The sequence below is a fragment of the Ambystoma mexicanum genome, chromosome 7q (assembly GCF_040938575.1).
Source record: "Ambystoma mexicanum isolate Mex_15411 chromosome 7q, UKY_AmexF1_1, whole genome shotgun sequence".
Lineage (NCBI taxonomy): Eukaryota > Metazoa > Chordata > Amphibia > Caudata > Ambystomatidae > Ambystoma > Ambystoma mexicanum.
In genome coordinates, this window is record NC_090941.1 from 269,708,773 (window position 1) to 269,729,516 (window position 20,744).

The following is a 20,744-nucleotide window of genomic DNA, read 5'->3' on the forward strand; positions in this document are numbered from 1 at the left end:
TCTGTTACCTCGTAGTATGTTTAATCACGGACCAAGGATTTCGAAAGTATGTAACACGTTAAATGGACATTTTAGTCACCACATTCTTGCTCCACGAGAGGGATATTTTTTTAACATACAACATGGGTGATTACAAGGCAGGAAGCAACTCTACATATACCCTGTACAGTTTTAAGTTCATCAGTTTTTCACTGTTTTCTGTGTTGTTTTGTTCCCTGAGTTTTATCATTATTAATGAAGGGTTGCCCAACAGGACTGATTTGTCCAAGTACATACCCCACAATACTAGATAACAATTCTTGGTGAATTCCAGTACAGGGTAGGCTCCTTTTCCTCCCAATACTTTGTTTACCACCTGGAAACGAGTGTTGGATTTTCCTCGTAAGGTCTTGCCATATAGGCTAAGTTTATTCCTTAGTGCTGTGTACCTCTACAAGGTTAGGCCAAGTTCCGATCTAATGATTGACATCGGTAGAGACATGGGAAAATTCTATAATGCTCTCCATAGAGTTCTCCCCAGACTTCTTTGAAGACAAATCAGTGCCCTATCAAGTAGAATTACGTTATCCGCATAGGATAACCATCCTTCCTGAGTAGCACAATTTTTTTTTGCAAAAAAGTTATATCTAGCCGGGGCCTCCTTAATTTCGGACATGCATAAATCAAAGAGGCAGGGGGCCAGTACACACCCCTACCTCAGACCAACATTAGCCTTCATTGATTTTCATAAGGTTCCCATAGAGTCCAATCTTACTTGTAAAGAATTGTCTGTGTGGAACTTTACCAGCATATTCAAAAGACCAGTTGGTATGTTCCACTCATGCTCAATTTGCTCCACAATTTATTCCTAACAACCATATCAAAGGTCGTGGTCATGTCTATTGTTGCCGTGTGTATGGGGGCCGAGGCAGAAGCAAAAGCATTTTTCTGTAAGCAACCATATATGAACCCTATGGTCCCCATGTGTTTTCTGAAACCTGTTTGAAATATTGTCAAATGTCCGAATTGTATAGCCCAGTCCATCAGGTCCTTTAGGACAAGAGCGTCTATTAGCTAATTGAACAATAATTGAATAGTGAGAAGTGATCAGATTGTTACCACTGAGGCTTTGTTCCAGGTTTCTGACTTTGCTCCTGTCTGTATAGCATGGAATTGAAGGGACCAAAGTGTATTGGACCATAAAACCGATCTGATTTATAGATAGTGTTCGGTAGTTCATCTGGTCCACAGCCCACCTTATTTTTCAGTTTAGTAATGTAAATTGGAGATCTTCAGGTCCAAAATGTGGGGACCATGTATGTGTGTTGTGGTTACTATTACAGTAATTAGCTTCTGGGCCTGAAAAATAAACTGACTGAAAATGTTGAGTTCAGATATTGCGTTAGCTTGCATTGTGTGCTGTGGCTCCACATCCCCATTTACCAGAGTCCATATACCCCTAATGTTCTGTTCTGCTACTAGTTTTATCATACGTTGACTCTGCTGGATTTTTCTATACATTTTGTATTCTTTCAAGTTTTTATATGATTTTCTATCTGTTTTCACATGCTTTAGCCTAGTAGGATTATCAGCACAGAGCAATTATATACTGCTTTTAAGAGCTCTTAAATGATGTCACATCTGTCTCTTTGTGTTCCTAATTACCATTTGGCTAGGCTGTTGATCGTATCAGTAAATGGGAAGGTAGAGCTCCTGTCTGTAACCATAGTATTGTGCTCCCATATGGTATTATTGAATCTCTCTGGCATGGTTCTTGCTGTTTTTTCCACCCTGTTCCATCTCTCCCAATTGATCGATAGCTCAGTTGTTATTAACCAAAGTACATCATGCAAGATTTTTAGTCTATTTTGAAAATTGTTTGCTACTAAAACCCTGCCATTTCTATCCTGAAACTGAGGTTCCCCACAGCAATAATTAAGATCCAAAATTAATTTAGCATGATCACTATTAGAGGATTTTACTTTCTTTAGGAACTTTGCATTTTTGAATAACGGATCTGACAAATGGATGAAATCTATTGTGGAATGTGTGTAGGCATGGTTGGCATGGGTAGTCTCCCAAAATGTTCCCATTACATCATCGTAAGCTCCATTTGCTAAAGAAATCAGTCCAACAAGTGCCTCTCGACCTACTTTTCCCTAACAAAATAGGTTCTATACTCAAGTGAGGAAAGTCATTTGTTGTCCTTTTGTGGCTATTTCCTTGTAAATACAGTCAGTAACAATTGAAACCACCTACACAAATTAATAAAAAAGGGAACAGCTTGTTTTGTCCATTCTTGGAGCACCAAACCAAATTCTGTTTGCATTGCTTCTCCGCACTCTGACACTGGATTACAGTTAACATTTATTAATAAAATGTTTCTTTTAGTGTTTGAGACTTCACCCTATAATATCCCAAGCAGGCAAGCTGGGGATATTTTCTTAATAATTTCCAAGGAGAACCCCAGGCTACATTTGGAGGCAATTAATAACCCTCCATACTGGTGTCCTTTAACTCCTCTTCTGGCTACATTTACAATAACATTGAAACCATCTGTAATTGGAGACTCTCATAATCATGATTTTTGAATAAATTAAAAAACAGAATTCCCAAGTTGGTCATTAAAATCCTTGACTAAAAAATGATTAAACCCTCTACAATTCCAACTTAAAATACATAATTTATGAAGCTCCAAATCTTGGATTGGAGGAAGACCAGACTGGGTGAACCGTGGAAAGCCACCACAGTCTTGGTACTGCCCTGAAGCAAAGTTGGAGAAAACCTCTCTGCGTCCCCTGTTGTGAACCGTGCACTTCTGTTTATTTTTTGGGAGTCCTGGGGAGTGGGAGGGGGCACTCTGAGTGAGATCCCGCTTTCGCAAACCCCAGGGAGTGTTTTGCTTTGAAGGCTCCCCTCCTTTGCCTCGAAAGGGGTGACCCCCTTGGGAAGAAGGACTGAATTTCCCAGATTTGACTCACTGTGCACAAATAGAATTTACAAATACACGCTCACATTATCACCAGTGCAATAACAGTGTTGGTGCATGCACCCATAGTCGACTAAAAGGGCCAAATTCATTGAAAAGGGTGCATTGTTCCTGCAATGCCTTTGTGCCGAGAATGACTCTGCACGGCCCTACGCTCAAAGTTTCCAATGCGTGCTTCATTTATTCATAGATTTAAACATGCATTTCAACCGGACCTGCAAAGAAAACCGAGTTGCACAAGGAACGCCCAACCCCAACGCAAAGCAAAAACAACTATTCCGCAAACCTCCACGTCCACCACTGACCCAACACCCAGCACCCCTTAAAACCTGTACGACGTTCCCGTATATAACCACTGCACCCCTGCAAACCTGTACACCCTCCAACCATAAGTAACGGCTGCATCCCTGCAAACCTGAGCAAGGTCCCACGTTAGTAACGGCTGCACCCCTGCAAACCTGTGCGAGCTCCCCCTGTAAGTAACTGCTGTTCCCGAGCCAATCTGCACGAGGCCCCACATTAGTAACGGCTGCACCCATGTGGTCCTGCTAACCCTCCACCCTACCTCCAGTGCACCGAAAGTGCTACTAAATACCCCTACTGTAGAGCAACACCCTCAAGCCCAGACACCACCCACCAGTCCCCCTCAACTCTGACATCCCCTCCAGGCAGCGCCGTCAAGCCTAGACACCACCGACTAGCCCCTCACCTCTAACACCACACTCAGGAAGCCCCACAGGTCCTCACATCAACCAATAGCTCCCCTCACCTCCGTCACCACCCCCAGGCAGCCCCACATGTCCTCACACCACCCACCAGCCCCCCTCACCTCTGACGACACCCCAGCCTGGCCCTTCACAAAACCCCCCTACCAGTTCAATGTTGACCAACAACTTACCACAACTCCACTGGTCTGCCACCAACATGAAGCACACTGGCCACATACCCACCCATTGACTTGTAAAGGGGGACCCTCTGCTCTTCATCAGCTTTTGACATCGGTAGACTCTGGCACTGGAGACTGGACAAGGACAAAAGGAACAGATGCCCACATGAGATTTCACAGCCATCTTTATTAAAGATTCAGAAGACACTGGAAGCAGCACACTGAGCTCCTACAATCAGCTTGCTTATACACACCTTTTCAGGATGATGCAATACTTCATGCAAATTCAGAATACATGGTTCTCTTAACTAGAATATAAGCCTCCTTGTCTTTGATTGGTTGGCTTATATGTCACTCACAAAGCCCACATTACCTCATCCTGGCAAGCATGGGTTGACTGACACATAAACTCATAAGCTTGATTCAAACTCAGCTAAACATAATTATACATCCTTTAACACCTGCCAAGAACCAGCTTGTATCTACTTCTCGAGGCACAGCCAAATTTACTTGGCAGCTCATACTGTGGGAAACCTCATGAGCTCATCTTATTTGTTGCTAAGTAAGCAGCTGTTCTTTTTACTTGGTAGCTTTCCAATGCTCTTATCTGATTTTCTATCAATCATGTCTGCTTTTCTTGCCAAGAAATTCTAAATATACCATACCAGACAGGCTTATCTCACATTGAAATGCTGCCAAAGAATATTCAATATCTGAATGGATCAGGCCTTTTGACACCTGCACCCAAGACGCCATTTTGTCTCTGGCATCCATGTTGGAAAATATCTCAGCCTGTTCAGCCTAGATGTTTGGCTACCAAACAGAAAACCAATTTACTTTTGATCATAACTCATTTTCTATCAAACTTCCAGACTATATTTTTACATATTCATTATATGTGAGTAATACTGGAGACACCTTTTACTTCCTGAGTCAGTATGACCCCAAAATATATGTAACCATACATGCACTCTATCTTCATAAAGCATTATAATTCACCCTGCACCCTGGTCCACAGCCACTGAGGAGTCCCCACCACAACAACCTCCTGGGACATACTCCCAGCAGCTCTGCCCGATTAAACTTGTGCTCCCCCAGTCAACTCCCCCTCAGATGAAGTGGACTCAGGTTTGGCTGGCTGGGGTGTGTGCACTGATCTGGTGGTTCTGCCCCTGCCCTTCTGCTCCACAGCAGTACCTCCACCCTCTTCACGAGCTGCAGAAACTTTAGAAAATTGGGACAATAATCATTGACATTAGTAATCGTTGTGAATGGATATGTGGCATATACAACATTGACGTAACAAATCATGCAGCATGTTTCAACCATGAACGGACACACACAAAATGCACACACACACACATGTACATGCCAGGGCAAACTGCATCACAAATGCTGCATGATTGTAGTGTAAAGGCTGAATCACAGTCATGACGGATGCCAATGCCAACAAAACACATCATACAGTGGCCAATGACAAGCCACCAAAAACAGGCAACGCCGCCATACCAATGACCAATCAACACAAGAATGACATGCAGCCATGGGGATGGGAACAGCACCAGGGCACCTGCCCACACAAACACAATCACCTATGTGCACATGCAACATCATGAACAGCAATATGTACTGGCACACATATCTGAGAACAAATTACACATGTGAGGTGGCCGAGCATACATATATTGAATATACACACATACACTTGTGTCACAAATGCAGTGGCATGCAAGATCATTTCTCTGTCCCATAGATTTCAACACATCAACTTGACATACGCAGGCATCAATGCACATGTGTCACTGGATCCTTGGGATGGGCAGGAGCCCTTTCCCCTCCATGGCAACTGCATCTTATGAAGCACCTGCAGCTCTGCTAACTCTGCCGGAGCAGCTGATCGACACCTTGCTTACTGCATGGCCATCCGGGTGCAGGTGAGCACGACCCACATGCATCCAGCACCTTTCCTGATCCTGTGCCCCTCCAGATCTTCACACGTCCTTACTGCCTCTCCTCGGTACTTTTGCCCATGGCGCATTAGAATTTGTCAGCAGCCTACCCCTAAAATGGCTGCTACTTGCATTTGTCTACGCGTTGTCTAGCAACGTTTAAGTTGTTAATGAGGCACATCCGCCAGCAGGCGGAAGGAAGCCGGCCCCTCTGTGAGAAGGCCTATGAGTGAAAAGGCCCTGTTTTGTGCCTGTTTGCACACTCTGGTGCACCGTTGCATGCATGTTGCTGATCATGTGAGGGCTTTTTTTTTGACTTGTCCATTACTGTGGCCACACTGATACCCCAATTGCTCCCAGCACCCCTCAACTGGAAAATGACTGTTGCCTCCCACTCTTTTAAGAAATAAAGTCTATTGGGTATTGAACTATATTCCATTGTTTTGCCTTTGTACCTACGTGCTTTTGGTACCTCACGACCACACCATTAAATGTCATTGATAACACTTGGAACTTAGTTATCAATTCATGTACCCTCTAGCTGAAATTCACTTTGGAAATTGAATATTGTTGGCTTCATGGTATAGTTGGTGCCTGTCGCCCGGTTTCAGATTAGCACGGCTCGCTCAGCCTTAGGCGTCTGATTATTTATACTTTTCCTGTGTTTATCCTGCCTGCTGTATGCTGCATTACAGTGTTACCTGTTCGCATAAAGGTTAGTGCTGCCAACCTTGTTGTGTTCTGCCTCAGAAACATATATATCGGTTTGGATGTCTTCTTAGTCTAGCTCACTGCACCTTGTATATTCCCATGCCTGCTTGTTGTCTGCTTCCATGCCAATGAGACTTACTACAGTGTCCCCGCTTTAACAGGTCCTTTGTGAGATCCGAAGCTAGGCTTCTTGGCTCATCATTTATTTGTGCGTCTGCTTATAGTTTGTAGTCAGTGTAGTCAGCTGTCCGCGCCTACACACTTAGCTCACTGTTCACTGTGTACTTGCACCACCCAACTGGCTATACATTCCTGTTCCTGTGCCAGGTCACTTTATAAGTAGCCTGGCCCTAATTTAACCAGCACACCCTAGCCCAGTGCACCTCCATGATGCAATTGCTGGTAACTATGTCACCCGCATTATTTCTCACTACCCCGTCACAGCTATCTACAGCAAGTAACAGCCCTTCTTTCTACATGCCCCCAGTCCCACAGCATAATATCATCTCAAAGCCCTCTGTCCTGACATCACTTCCTAATCCTTATTTGAATTATCCTGCCCTTTGGTTGAAAGACTTCACTACCAAATCTACACCTAATCAGCCATGTGCATTACATCTCAGGAACCTGAGGCCAGGTTCCAGATTTCCCAACACAACCAGGCGCTCTCACAACCTCTCTACCACAGCTAAACTTAGCAAAACCCTTGACCATAGCTCACTAAGCCTTAAGTCGGTAACCAATAAAAACACCCATTCTAAAGTCGCTTCGAACCACAGCAACCCCATAATGCACAATAACACATCAATTAAGGGTGCTCTTGTCAATGCCAGGTCCCTCCTTGCCCACGCGTTGGACATTGCTAATTTTATTACAGTCCAAGACTTAGACTTTCTAGCTATTACTGAGTCTTGGTTACATGCAGCAGCTAGTCCCTTACTTTCTCTGGCTATCCCTGATGGCTATTCTATCCTGAGATGCGACCTCAGCGCCAACCAATCTAAAGGCAGAGGCATTGCCTTCATATTCAGAAGTTCCATTGCCATGAGACCCATTCCTAATCAACATAGCCCCTCGGCAGAGCTACTCTCTGTCAAAATGCCCATATCTCCCAACCGAACCACCACGATACACCTTATCTATAGGCCCCCAGGTCCTGTCACCACCTTCATAGTCGACATTACAACCTTAGTAGCAGTTAACACTAAGCCTAACTCACAAATTCTCCTACTGGGTGATCTCAATCTGGGAAAGCAAGACCCTCAACGACCGTAATGCCTTGGACCTAGCCAGTACCCTCACAGATCTAGGATTCTCACACCACATTTATGAACCTACTCACAACAAAGGGAGAACCCTTGATTGGTTGGTCGACCTGAACTGCAGCATTAACCTAGTGTCCAACACACACATGGTCTGACCACCATACTATAATATTCAACATCAAGGCTAACAACAAATGTTATAAACAGAATATAGCACCTTCCATTAGCACTAGGAATAAAAGAGATATAACTAGGGAGAAACTGCTCCCTATAATCATTCCTATACTTAACACTGCCTCAAGGACTTGTGCCAACCCTACACTCTTAGTTGATACCTATAATCAAGATATCCTGAAAGCCCTCAATACTATAGCTCCACTCAAACAGTGGAAACCCAAACCCTGTGCGTATCTCAATTCCTGGTTCACACCTCACTTAAGAGCACTGCGCAATGAAAAGAGAAACGCTGAGGCTCACTGGAAAAGACTTCCTTCAGATGTTAATAAGAACAGCCTCTTTCTAGCATCACTCAACTACAAAATGGCAATCTTCGATGCCAAAAATACACTTACAACAAACAAATATTGCTAGCAGAATCAAACACTAAGGAGCTTTTTAAAATATTGAAAGAAATTGAATCTCCAGCAGTCATACCTGACTCCTGTAGCAACGACCGTACATGGTGCTCTAACATCTAAAAAGCTCTCCTCGACAAAATCTCATCTCTTCAAATCAAAATAAACGCGAAACAATTGAGTCTACTGGCTGACTCACATTTAGGGAACCCTTCCATTAGCACCACTGCACCTCCAAGCACCTTCAAACCAAAACCAGATGTAGCATCTGCAAACATGCATGCCACACATACGTTGTAGACCATTGGCCCACATGGGTACTCACCAGCAGCTTCCAGACGACTTCTCCAAGCCAAGACCTGAGAATGGAGGTCCGGATAGAACCTCTCAAGTACACACAGCTCTACCTTGGTGAACTGGTGCCAGCCTGCATGGTACACCTCCACAGTGGTTTCCCTGCCCAGCAGTGCCACAATCTTGGAATGGCTATGGGTCTTGAGGTTATCCAAACATTTCTGGACCATATTTTTGGTGCAGACTGACATCGCCTCTGGGTTGCCCAGCTGCGTAGCTGGGTTGAAGATGGCATCATAGGCGCCCAGGACCCAATCCACCAGGAAGCCAACTTCGGTGGAGTTGAAGTTGGCAGCACTCTGCATTGATGTGGGAGTGCTGCAATGCTCAGATGATGTAGATGGGGCAGGCATGGCACCCCCAAGTCAGATATGACTTTCCTGGGTCCTGGGTAGGTGCTGTGGAGCTGTAGTGGTGTTGGCAGAGGAGGAAGTCCCAAGGACAGAAGAAGTGGTTGCAGGCCAAACATAGGAGTCTGGCAAAATTGGGACAGCTGGCACACCAAGACAGTGCTGGTTGCAGACAGTCACTCACTCTCGAGCAGGCAGCAGCAGTATAGGAGTGAGTGAGGCAAAGCACGGCTGGAGAGGCAAAACAGCAGTTTGTAGGCAGGAGGCACTGTGGTGTGTGTCTTGCATCTGCAGCAGCCGATAGCAGAATAAAGGCCCTTAACGCGTAAGTTGCAATCTGTGTGTGGTGACACAGTGCATCTACATGGTACGCCAACGCAGCTCAGGGCAAAGTCGGTGTGATATAAGGCACGTGATGTGCATCACTGGTTGTGCATGTGAAGGTACGATCCAGACGAGTTTCGCAGACATATTTCGGGGTGCTACGCATTCTGTTTCCTAAAGGTACCGCATGCTGAATTTTGTTTTTGGGAGTGTGCCTTTGCGCATACACACTTGATTTTCTTTAATCATTGAGGCCTATGGTGTGTCATGTATGCAATTATTGAGTCTTGGGGTGCTTCTGTGTATTGCGTACTGCTTTTTTCACTTTTCAGAAGCTTTCCGGGTATGGCATATGCAATTTTTGATCCTCGGAGTGCCTCTGTGTATTGCCTACTGCTTTTTTTCACTCTACGGAAGCTTCCTGGGTTTTGCGTATGAAATTTTTGAGTCTTGGGTGCCTCTGCATATCAAGTTGTGTATTATTTTTCTTTTTGGGTACATCAGAGCCCTGCTGGAGAACAACAACTTGGTGTGCCTTCCATTTATCCTTAACACCTGTGACATGAGTGGAAAGGCCCCAAGAGGGAAAAGGAGCAGACAGGGTTGAGGACGTGGTGAGGACACATCTGCCGTAGCCCCATGGAGTAAGGCTTACCATCTGGCTAAAGTTATTATTCAGCGGTGAGTTACCAGACAAGGCCAGCATTGCTACTGCATTGCACACTTTTAAGCTTCCAATGAATGGGGTTTGAATGACCCTTTGATCTATTTTTTGACACACAGGTCCTTTAACCTTGGGTCCCCTTTGTAGTCCACACCCGGCACGACATTCATCTTCTTAACTAGCAAGGAAGCATCCATTCCAGCCGGCCTACAATTAACCAGCCATGTGAGGGTGACTTTGAGTGAGTTCTGCAATATTTTTAACTGACGATTCTTCGGTTGAGAGGCAAATTGCCACCCGAATGCAAATTGGCCATTTCACTTCAACACTAGCATTTAGGGGACGTTGTTCCCATTTGAACAAATGTCCTTGTTTTTGTGTATCCACAGGCTAACTACGTTGTGGTCTGTACAGCGTTGGGCTGACATGCTATTAGAAGCAATTGGTTTATGTTTTCCTCAGCTTTCCTGGTTAAGAATATGGTATTAATTATGATTATTCTCCCTTTTACACTAATGCTTGAGGACATTTTTGTGACTGAAGCAAGCTTGTCTGTTTAGTAGCTCTCAATTGGACCCAATCCTAATGCGGTTATTTGTGTCTTTTTTTCCTTCCTTCTTTTTCTTTCCAGGGTTGATCAATTCGACTTAACCTACACTGATTGTAATGTTTTTTGATGTATTTTTAATTCACTCTGAATGATGCGGTGAAAACATAAGGGATAGCTTTGTCCTGAAGAAGACAGGAATCAACCGGAACTCAGTTAGAAGAACTTGTCCCATCGAAACTACCGTTGCTATGTAACAAATATTGCTAGGTTGACTTGTTATATTATAATACTATTAATGGTCCCTAGGTCAGCATAGTCGACATACTGCGCTCCCTTGCCACTGTATTCTATGAGCTATCAAAGAGTTAACACAGTGATTTGTATGCACAGTATTTTATTGAGTAAGACCCAATATGCATTAATGGTCAATTAAGATTCAATATGTGTTTTATCAATTTGTTCAGAAAATAAAAATTTATATTTTTTCTACGGCCACATGAGATTTGGGTCTAATTGTGTCTCTCCTCTGGATTCCCTGGAGGTCAGTCTAGCTATAATGTGTTAATTATACCTTTTTTTCCGCCAGACGGGACCACTACTTTATAAATATTGTCTAATATCTTCCCCCCTGTTGGTGCAGTAGGGGACACCCATTTTTTCACTGAGATATTAGCGCAGCCTTTGGCTGCACGGGTTTAATTTATTATTTTTGTGTGACTACCAAGTTGATTGTTGTGAAGTGAACCCTGACCATTCCATCCGGGTTTTGGCAATTGCCGCCTCGGGTTGTCCTTAAACAACAGGACTGGACTCTATCATCATGGCTGCAAACAATGTTTTCTCCTTTAGCGAGGAGCAATTGGCTGAGGCAATTCAGGAGCCATCATTCTTTGATTTGCTTAATGAAATAGTAAGTGAAGCTAACAATACGGGTATTACGAGTGAAAGCATTCTTAAATTAAGGAAAAAGAAGTTCAGGACAGAGATGCATGGACACCTACTTATGGAATATCTCAACAAGAATATAATTCCACAGGGACTTTAGTCCGTAATGAACCATGTCTATTTATAGATGATTTGGAATATAAAACAGCATTTCAGGGGTAGGCACCAAGTGCAGCCGCGATTGGATGCTCCTTACCATCAACACTGCACTTAATAAAAGCATCCTGGTAGGCAATGAAATCGATGAAGCAGAGGCAGTTTTTGCCCTCGACACCACCATCCTGAACATTAAAGAAAAATTGGATTTGATTGACAAACATACAAAGGAGTTTATAAAACTAACCACTGCCCAAAAAATGGAAAAACTAAAAAAAGATATTTTGGCTTTCACAAAGGAAACGGCTTAACCGTATCTTAGTGCTGACTATGCTGGCCCAGGGAAATGGAGTGATCCAAATTCCCACAATAGTGGGTTTTCCAATTACAAGAAAAAAAATGACCTTTTCTGATAGCGCCTCGGACGGCAGTGTGTATTTCCCAACCAAAATCTCCATGGACACAGAGGCCGCCATTGGAATAGTGGCCAAAATAGAGGCAGGAGAGGACAGCAAAATTGGCACTACCAACACTATGGCCAAATGCTGATATTTGCACCACAGGGCCCGTATCCATCTTTTCCACCGCCCAACCTTCCTTTTTCACCCGCGGATCTCGGATCGAGGGCCCCCTCCAATAGAAAATGTTTTCGAAACCAGGAGATGAACCTACAGGTGTTAAAAAGTCCATCAGCTGTATATAATATCTCCAAAAAGATACTAACTACAGAGAAGATAGCTGTTTTGGAGAAAGGGTTTTCCTTCATTCCAATGAAAAATCCCAGCAGATGGAATTGGAAATTGAACTTCGCAATTTCTTTAGGAAGGTATGCCTTCGAGATTACTTTGGGACAAAAGTTAGCGAGTCTAATGACAATAGTAATGCACCATTTAGACCAAAGTCAGGGTTTACCGCCACAGCCCAAATTATCTCCAATGAAATTATAACGTTTGAACGTTCTGTCCTAATCAACTTCAATTCTATTTTTTCATCTCCTGCGGAGTCTAAACATCTTGGAACATACAATTTCTCTAAAAAAGAATGGCAATGTCTTCAAAATCTCAAGGAAGATACTTCAATTATCATCAAACAGGCTGATAAAGGCAGAGACGTTGTGGTATGTGATACTGAATAGTATGACACTGAAGTTTTGAGACAGCTGGATAATTCTGCCTTTTACCATAGACTAAGAGGCGGTCCTACCGACAGTATTAGGGGGGATATCCTGGCTGTCACTACATGGGCACGCAAAGTAGATATACTAAGCGACAAGGAGTTCCAATACCTCACAACTAAAGGGACTAGGACTCTGCTTTTCTACATCCTACCTAAAGTGCATAAAAACAGCCACAACCCTCTCAGTAGGCCCATTGTCTCCATATGTGGGTCAATACTGGAGCCCTTGGGAAAGTATTTAGACTTTTTTCTTAAACCCCTAGCAGCCGCTACTGCCACCTACCTAGCGAACACGACATATGCGATTCTACATCTTGAGGGATTGCCTTTTGACCCTGCAACCCATCTATTCATCACATTAGATGTGGAGTCCCTTTATTACAACATTCCACAATTGGAGACTCTACCAATAATAAAGTTCTTCTTGGACTACAGAAGTGATCCCCAAATGGTTCCTAGTGATTTCTTGATTGAACTATTGGAAATAGCTTTAAACAAAAACTATTTCCGGTTCAAAGAATCATTTTTCTTGCAGACAAAGGGCACCGCCATGAGTGTGGCTTTTGCCCCTAATCATGCCATTGTCTATATGTGGGGGTTTGAAAAGGCTTTCATCTTGAATGGCTCCAATCCTTTCTACCAGGCCATACTATTTTACAAAAGGTACACAGATCACATTATTATCATCTGAGACAAAACCAAAGGTGACCATGTCCAGTTCTTGACATAGACCAATACCCTCAATGAACACCTTAAGTTTACTATGTCCGCTGATAACAACTCAATACCTTTTCTGGAACTTATGGTGAAGGTGAAAAATTGAGTCATCGTGGTGGATCTCTACCATAAAATTACAGACAGGAACACCATACTATATTTTGATAGTTTCCACCCTCATTCCTTACGAACTAGCATTCCGTATGGCCAGTTTTTTGAGGGCCAGGCAGGACTGCAGTGACAAACATGATTACTCTCTACAAGCAGACATAATAGAAGATCGCCTGCAGTCGAGGGGTTACCTGTCTCATATTTTGAGACAGTCACGAAAAAGAGCTTGCCATCAACATTGGGATATTTTGTTATTTAAAAATCCCTGGGAAAACCCATCCAATACATGGTTAGTGTGCACTATGACCTTCAGCACCTACCACCCGGCCATTAAAAAGGCTATAAGCAAACATTGGCCTCTGGTACAGCTGTGTGTCTACGGTGACAATCAACAACAAACTGTGGCACGTTTGAGACCACATGACTTGTAATTCTAAGAATGTCATATATTCTGTTACCAGCCCCTGCAACAAGACATATGTAGGCAAGACATCTAGGCCGGTGAAATTTAAAATTTACGGAACACAAGTCTAAGATTAGAACCAAAAGTGCTTCGTCCCCCCTTGTACCCTACTTTCTCGAGAATAATCACAATTGTGATGAACTTACTTGGTGCGTTTTGGAATTGGTCAAAGGCGTGGATTTGTATGCTACAGCGGCTAGACTCTCCACCCGTGAACAATGGTGGATCTATAACACCCAGAGTTTCTCAGCAGGTCTTAATCTCCAAGAAGAGTGGATTCTGGGCCCATGATTTATTATATGTCCGCTTCCGCTTTATCATAGACCTGTATGTACAATTCTGTACCGGGCATGGGTTCATGGGCCATGTCAGCCTGCTAAGACAGAGCTGCCTGTTTTTGATGCTAGTGAAATTGTGTCTTCACGGCTGCTGGGGCCATTAATTAAAATAACTATTAGTAACCCCGAGGTCTATTTAGGCATCTGAGGTTAGGTAGATATATGGACATACTTGTGGGGCCTTGACCGCTATCTCCTTGGTAAACAGTAATCAGAGGCTAGTTATGTGCCTTTCTGGACAACACGCGCTATGTCCATCAGTCCTGTTTTCATCCAGCCACAAAGACCTTAATGAGAATGCCAGTTATTTACCTTTTGAGCGCGGTTAATGGTCTAGCGCCGCCCCAATATGACACGTGAGGTATCACGTCCCCTACAGCTCCGCCCGCACCTGGCTGCATAAAAACGCCCATCTGTGCCGAGGTCAGGCGTTGTTGAAAACCCGAGATGTGGGTCGAGGAGGAGACGTTTTTCACTTTCCTTACCGTAAGCGTTTAGAAAAGAGGGAGTGCTGACAGGCTCCATACCTTATGACTAGCCACGGGTCAGTTTAAGTTTCAGTTTATACCTGAGAATAGAGACAGGGCGTGCTTTGCATTTTCATTTTTGTTTATTGGGTAATTGTCTGCAATGACACTGGAGGAACATGCAAACGTATCTTGAACACTGTAGACTTTTGGCACTTATAAAACATTTGAATTTACAACTTGTTCATTTATAGAGACAAACACAATACTCTGGATGCTTAATATGTCTGCGCCGTTTGAAAACAGGCGCCGCTTACCCTGATTACTTAATCTGAGCATCTTTTCAGTCCCGCGGGAGATACTGTGATTAATTTGGTAGGTGAACACGTCACAGTACCACCTGCTTTCAAGCTCACACTGAGCTTATCCTGATTGGCTTTTCAACCTGCCCTCTGACACACAGGTCCATCAACCCACACAGAGTGACAGCCCCTACCGGATCTTTAACCCGGTGGGATCAAAACGTAGCATTACGACAAAGTACTCACTACATGTGGATGACAGCTAGTAATCCATGGAAGGGTGACTCGGAGCCCCACTTTCTGGTGAGTTCTTTTCTACTGGTGCAGATATAACACACACATGTACAACTGGTGTACCCCTAGAGATAAAATGCAATTGAATGGGATGAAAAACATATCTGATGCATTAGAAGTAGGTGCTGTTTCCTCTTTATCTTACCATCTCGCTAAAGTTTTTATTCAGCCGTGAGGCTGTTACCACGCTGTACTCGCAAGACCAGCACCACTACTGCACTGTATACTTTTAAGCTTAAAATGAATGGGGTTTGAATGACCCTTTGATCTATTTTTTGAAACACAGGTCCTTTAACCTTGGGACCCCTTTGTACTCCACAACCAACAGGACATCTTCTTAACTAGCAAGGAAGCATCCATTCCAGGCGGCCTACAGTTAACCAGCCATGTGAGGGTGACTTAGAGTGCCCACTTTTGGTGAGTTCTGCAATATGTTTAATTGATGATTCTTTGGTTGAGAGGCAAATTGCCACCCAAATGCAAATTGGCCATTTCACTTCACCACTAGCATTTAGGGGACGTTGTTCCCATTTGAACAAATGTCCTTGTTTTCGTGTCTCCACAGGCCAACTACATTGTGGTCTGTTCAGCGTTGGGCTGACACGCTAGTGGAAGCAATTGGTTTATGTTTTCCTCAGCTTTCCTGGTTGAGAATATGGTATTAATTATGATAATTCTCCCTTTTACACTAATGCTTGAGGACATTTTTGTGACTGAAGCAAGCTTGTCTGTTTAGTAGCTCTCAATTGTACCCAATCCTAATGTGGTTATTTGTGTCTTTTTTTCCTTCCTTCTTTTTCTTTCCAGGGTTGATCAATTCGACTTAACCTACACCGATTGTAATGTTTTTTGATGTATTTTTAATTCACTCTGAATGATGCAGTGAAAACATAAGGGATATATTTGTCCTGAAGAAGACGGGAATCAACTGGAACTCAGTTAGAAAACTTGTCCCGTCGAAACTACCGCTGCTATGGAACGAATATTGCTAGGTTGATTTGTTATATTATAATACTATTAATGGTCCCTAGGTCAGCGTCGTCGACATACAGCACTCCATTGCCACTGTATTCTATGAGCTATCACAGAGTTAACACGGTGATTTGTATGCACAGTATTTTATTGAGTAAGACCCAATATGCATTAAGGGTCAATTAAGATGTAATATGTGTTTTATCAATTTGTTCAGAAAATAAAAAATGACTACTGCTTTACAGATACCATCTGACCCAACCCCAGGAAGACATGACAGGCCCCATTCCACAGGGGACCCCGGCACCTGGATGCCAACGTGGTCACAGCCAGACAGGTGCAGCACCAACACCTAGGGCCATTCGGACCATGAAGGGATGCCCTGCGCAGTAGAAAGAGGCTCCACCCCAAGACACGGCACGGGACACTGGCCCGCATAGGAAGAGGTGCTTCACTGATGAGGAGATCCAGATCATCATCGACTACCTGACCAATCACTACCCTGAGATATGCCAGTATGCAGGCAGCACCCATACACCCGCACAACTGATGATGCATTGGAAGCGGGTCACAAACCAGATTAATGCCTTAGGTGTGGAGATGCGCTTTGCGGCACAGGTTGTAAAGCAGTGGAATGATCTCACACATAGGACCAAGAACATGCTCAGTGTCAACTTGGCCTCTGCACTGACCACTGGAGGGGGCCACCAGAGGAGGGGCAGCTGACACTGCATGAAGAGGCCATAAGCCAATTAATCACTGTTGAGCAGGTGCAAGGCCTGGGAGGCCTGGAGAACTATGAGGACACCTATGTTGAGTGTACATCATCCTGCATCATATGTTTCACCAATCATGCATGATCCGCCATATATGTGTAGTGTTACATCTAGCTATAGTTGCATAATATCCCAGTGAAATGCATGTATGTCGTGTACCAATGCATCCATGGCAGCTCTTATCCAAGAATGCCACTGTTTGCCCTCTCAGGCATGCAGCATCACTAGTGAAGCTGGTAAATGGTAGAACAGCCTACATCTGTTTGTTTGTTTATTTATTTATTTATTTATTTATATAGCGCTTTATACCAAGGCGCTGTACAGTGGAACAACAAAATACAAAATAACAACATTTAACAATGAGAGCAACATTTACATCATGAATCATTCAACAAAGCAGTGCAAAGAGTAATTAACTTAGATGGGGGGTGGAAAGGGGAGAGGGAAGAGGTGGGGGCAGAGTAGGAGATGGACAGGGCGAGGGAGAATGGAAGGGGAAAAGAGAGAAGTAGGAGAGGGGAGAGAGGAATCAGAAGAGGGTAAAAAGAGGGGGGTGTGGGGGAAGTGAAGAGGGCAGAGTAGAAGTTTTCAAGGAGGAGAATGGAGGAGAAGGGATTTAAGGGAAGTGGTAAATGAGGTGAAGGTTGTGGTAGAGCGGATTGTAGGAGGGAGCGAGTTCCAATGCAGGGGTGCAAGTAGTTGGAATGAGCGGAAACGGGAGGAAGCGCAAGGGGAAGGAGGAACAGTGAGAAGGAAATGGTCAGCGGAGCGAAGGGAGCGGGAGGGGGAGTAGAAGGAGAGGAGGGAGGAGAGATAAGGAGGAGCAAGACCATGGAGGGATTTGAAGACAAGGCAGAGAAAGTAGAACTTTAGTTGTGAGTGGAAAGGTAGCCAGCCAAGGTGAGAGAGCGAGGAAGAGATGGAGTCACGGGAGGTAAGGAGACAAAGGGTACGAACAGCAGAGTGGCATATGGATTTTAGAGGGGTAAGCTGAGATGCGCGAAGTCCAAAGATTAGAGAGGAGCAGTAGAAGAGGCGGGAAAAGATGAGAGAGGAAATTAGGAGTTTGGTGGCGTGGAATGTGAGGGAGGGGCGGATTGTGCGTATATTGTAGAGGTGGTATTGGCAGGAGCGGGAGGTGAGTGAAATGTGTTGTGAGAAGGTGAGAGAGGAGTCAAAGAGAACGCCTAAATTATGAGCTTGGGGAGAGATAGGGAGATTCGAGGGTGGAAAGTGAATGAAAGGAGGAGGGGAGGGAGGGGGGTGAGAGTTAGAGGGGAAGAAAAGGACTTCGGTTTTATCGGTGTTAAGAGAGAGAAAGCGGGAGGACATCCAGTTCTTGATAGCAGTGAGACAGGAGGAGAGTTTAAGGTGGAGGTCAGGCGAGAAGGAGGAGAAAGAAAGAAAGAGTTGAGTATCGTCAGCATAAAAGTGGTGAGAAATGCCAAACGAAGAGATGACAGGGGCAATGAGAGAGGTGTAAAGAGAGAAAAGGAAAGGACCAAGTACAAAGCCTTGAGGAACACCATAGTTAAGAGGGAAGGAAGGAGAGGACTGGCCTCCCCACGATACAGCAAAGGAACGGGAGGAGAGGTAGGAGGATAGCCATTTTAGAAGAGGGCTGTTAAACCCAAAGGAGGAAAGAGTATGAAGCAGGAGTGGGTGATTGACAGTGTCAAACGCTGCAGAGAGATCATGTAGAATAAGGATAGAGGATTGCTTAGCATGTCGAGCAGAGAGGAGTGAGTTAAGGATAGAGATGAGAGCAGTTTCAGTGGAATGTTTTGGACGGAAGCCAGATTGGAAGGGAGGAAGGAGAGAGGAAGAAGTAACAATGTATGAGAGTTGAGAGTAGGCAAGGTGCTCAAGAAGCTTAGAGAGGAAAGGTAGAAGAGAAATAGGTCTGTAGTTAGCAGTGAGCAGTGGATCAGCAGAGGGCTTCTTTAGAATAGGAATAAACGTTGCATGTTTGAACGCAGAGGAAAAGATTGATGAGGAGAGGCAAGAGTTGAAGAAGGTGGTAAGGTAAGGGATAAGAAGAGGTTAGATCTTGGGGATAAGAACGGAGGGGAGAGGGTCAGAGGGGGCGGATGTGGGGTGGGCTTTGGAAAGAAGGAGACTTCAGAAGGGGAAACAGGAGAGAAGATGGGCATAGTAGAAGAGGGAGGATAGGGGGGAGGAGGAGAGGGGGAGTCAGAAAGGGAGTTCATTTTTTCCAGAGAGTGAGGATTTTGGAGGAGAAGAAGTTGGCAAAGTCAGAAAGAGAGAGTGTGGAATTGGTTGAGGGATCAGGAGTAGGAGGAGAGAGAAGACGGCAGAGAGTTTGGAAAATCCAACAAGGGTGGGAGGCTTGAGACTAGGTTAGAGTAGTAGGAGGATTTGGCTGCTGCAAGACAGGAGTTGTAAAGTCCATGGTAAGAAAAGTAAGAGGTTTGATTAGATAGCGAGGGAGATTTGAGCCAGAGTCTCTCTAACCGCCGGAGAAGGCGCCGCATAGAAGAGAGATGAGAGGTAAGCCAAGGTTGAGAAGGCTTCTGAGTAGGACGAAAGAGAGAATGAGGATATAGTTAATCTAGGGCAGTGGAGATGGAAGAGGATAGGGAAGAGAGGACATCATCTGCAGAGAGTAGAGCAAAATCATGGGGAAATGGAAGAGAAGCTGAACAGGTGTCAGAAAAGAGGTTAGCATCGAAGTCCCGAAGGTCACGACGCGAGTAAATTGGAGGGGAGGGATTAGCAGTAGTGGAGTATGAGAGGGGGGATAGGGAGAATGAGAGTAGGGCATGGTCTGAGAGATAAACAGGAAGAGAAGAGACCAGGGAGGAGGGATATGAGGAATTGAAGATGAGGTCGAGAGTGGAGCCAGAGGGCTGAGTGGGGGAAGAGGGAAGGGGGAGAGGAGGTAGGAGTCGAGGATGGAAATGAGGGGGGAAGATTGAGGTGGAGGGGGAAGATGGATATTAAAGTCACCAAGTACAGTAAGAGGAGAGGGGGAGGGAGAGATAAGTGAGAGGAGGTGATCAAGGTCTTCGTAGAAGGAAGAGAGAGGGCCAGGGGGTTGATAAATGATCAGGAAGGAGATAGGGTGAGGAGAGGAGAAAGACTTGTACAGGAATTCAAAGGAAGGAAAAGAGGGGAGAGTTGGAGAGGAAGAGGAGGAGATATATTTGGGGTGGTACAGGAGACCAATGCCTCCACCACGGCCAGAGGGGCGGGGGGTGTGAATGAAGGAGGAAGAAGAGGTCGGCAAGGAGGCAAGGACAGAGGTGTTGTGAGGGGGAATCCAGGTTTCGGTAAGACAGAGGAAATGAAGGTGAGGCGAAAGAATAAATCAAGGGTAGCTGCAGTTTTATTACAGATGGATCTGGCGTTGCAGAGAGCAGTGTTCAAGAGGGCAGAGTGGTTGGTAGTGGGGGGATAGAGAAGGTTAGGGCGGTTAGTGAAGGAAGGATGGTTACTGGAGGGGTAGGGGTGATGATGGTGAAGAGGAT